The following is a 2338-nucleotide window of genomic DNA, read 5'->3' on the forward strand; positions in this document are numbered from 1 at the left end:
TGGTTAAGAGCACTGGCTACTAACCCCAAGATTCCGAGTTCGATTCACGGCAGCGACCTGATTAATAATAATAGTAACATCGTTAGGAATGAGAACCCAGGTTCGAAATTTCCCCAAGACACCTGACGAAGGCTGGAGGGTATATCAGCCGAAACGTTGTGTTAACAACAAACAAGATGAGGACAAATATCCGTCAAATGTAAATAATGTAAATGTGTGTTGTTGTTTAATCATAATCCCGCATACATATAGTCAATGACCTTCTAACCCTGACCTGTCTTTTATTTAAATTAGGATTGCATTATCTAATGCAGTGGTTCCTAACCTTTTTCAGCTCAAGGACCATTTTTTACTTGAAACAGTTTCTAGAGACCACTTCTACTTTTACTTTAAGCTGTTCTATTTTCACACTAAAATACTTAATGAAAAGACAAAATAGTCAATTTACACTTTAAAATTTATTTTAGCAAACAAAAGATAAAATTTAAAATTTATTTTAGTGAGACGATTGCGCTGGTATGGACATGTGGCAAGAATGGATGAGGATAGCTGTGTGAAAAAGTGCCACACCCTAGCAGTTGAGGGAACCTGTGGAAGAGGTAGACCCAGGAAGACCTGGGATGAGGTGGTGAAGCATGACCTTCGAACTTTAGGCCTCACCAAGGCAATGACCAGTGACTGGGACCTTTGGAAATATGCAGTACGTGAGAAGACCCGGCAAGGCAAGTGAGAGCATAATCTGTGACCTCTGCCAGAAGTGTAGCCAGCTCACTTATTTGTATCTTTACTTCATTGGACACTAAACACTCTGCTTGCGAAGACCTGTTGAGGCAAATGAATTTGGAATTTGAAATCTGAAATCGAAATCGAACCGAATCTGATGACTAGCACCCATGCCAACCTCTCCTTCATTGGACACTAAACTCTGCTTGCGAAGACCTGTTGGGGCAAGTGAAATCACAATCGTAATTGAACCATGCTTGATGACTGGCACTTGTACCAGTGGAGCACTAACAGCACTGTCCGAGCGTGTTCATTGCCAGAGCAGCTGTCTGGCTTCCGTGCTAGTGGCCCGTAAATAACACCATTTGAGTGTAATCGTTACCAGCATCGCCTTCTAGCACTTGTGTTGGTGGCACATTAGAAAATCACTCGAGCGAAGTCTTTGCCAGTGCCGCTGGCACCATTTTCAGCGTGGCCGTTGCTAGTACTGCCTGACTGGTCTTCGTGCCGGTGGCACATAAAAGCACCAACTACACTCTCGGAGTGGTTGGCGTTAGGAAGGGCATCCAGCTGTAGAAACTCTGCCAGATCAGATTGGAGCTTGGTGCAGCCTTCTGGCTGGCCAGTCCTCAGTCAAATCGTCCAACCCATGCTAGCATGGAAAGCGGACGTTAAATGATGATAATGATGATGAAAGATAAACACAAGACATCAAAATCATTTTTCATAAAGTCATTCATTTTTAGTCCATTCAGCTATAGACTAGCTTTTGATATTGGTGTTTCTGACACAAGGTATCATAATCAATTTTAATGAACTCATTTAGTCTTAGTCTGATTGTTTCTCTGCTGTTGATATCTAATTCATTTCTTTTTCTACTTAAAATATCTACAACAGCTGAAAATGCAGATTCCACCACCCATGTGGTAGGGAAAAGGAATGATGCTTGCTTCTACATGTCGAAAAATATTTGGGTGTGATTCCTTTATCGATATGTAGGCAAAGACACCTTCTTTTTCAACTCTTCTTCTCAGTTTCATATTCTCTTTCAAATCCAACAGCATTTCAGCCAACTCAAAATTTTCATCTCCTGGCTCATAATTTTCTAGATCTACAAACCAGAGTGGATAATCCATCTTTAATAAATCATTGCATCTTCTCTCAAAGTCTACATGAAGACCTTCAAGATGGACAATGCATGCAGCAATGCATTCTGATGTAGGAACAGTGGTGTTAAAACAGGGGACCAAATCTGATTTTCTACCTTGCAGCTCTAAGTTAAGCAGATTCACTGTTTTAAAAATATCACTCAAGTAGAATATTTTTGATTTAAACTCAGAAAGTCTTTCCAAAATTTTCTTAGTTGTATCAGCTTGCTTCTTGGAGTTGTAATGAGTCATCTGACTCTTGAACATGAGAAAGTTGATTAATGGTTCCCACCAATTCACTAGTCTTTCAAGGCTCAGGCCTTTTGACAACCATCTTCTGTGTGAAACAATAGGGTTTTAAAATCTTCATCTTCACAGAATTGCATAAAGAATCTATTAGTCACTGAGTTTGATTTGACAAAGTTAATTGCATGTATGGCAGTGTTGAGTGCTTCTTCTATGTGTCC

General features: G+C 40.2%; 1 protein-coding gene across 5 annotated transcripts in view; it reads left to right on the forward strand.

The window, feature by feature from the left end:
• The window catches only part of LOC106882273 (twinkle mtDNA helicase), a 93475-nt gene that overhangs the window by 59876 nt on the left and 31261 nt on the right, over positions 1-2338 (forward strand). The gene's annotated exons all lie outside the window — the stretch shown is intronic.

The sequence above is a fragment of the Octopus bimaculoides genome, chromosome 21 (genome assembly GCF_001194135.2).
Source record: "Octopus bimaculoides isolate UCB-OBI-ISO-001 chromosome 21, ASM119413v2, whole genome shotgun sequence".
NCBI lineage: Eukaryota > Metazoa > Mollusca > Cephalopoda > Octopoda > Octopodidae > Octopus > Octopus bimaculoides.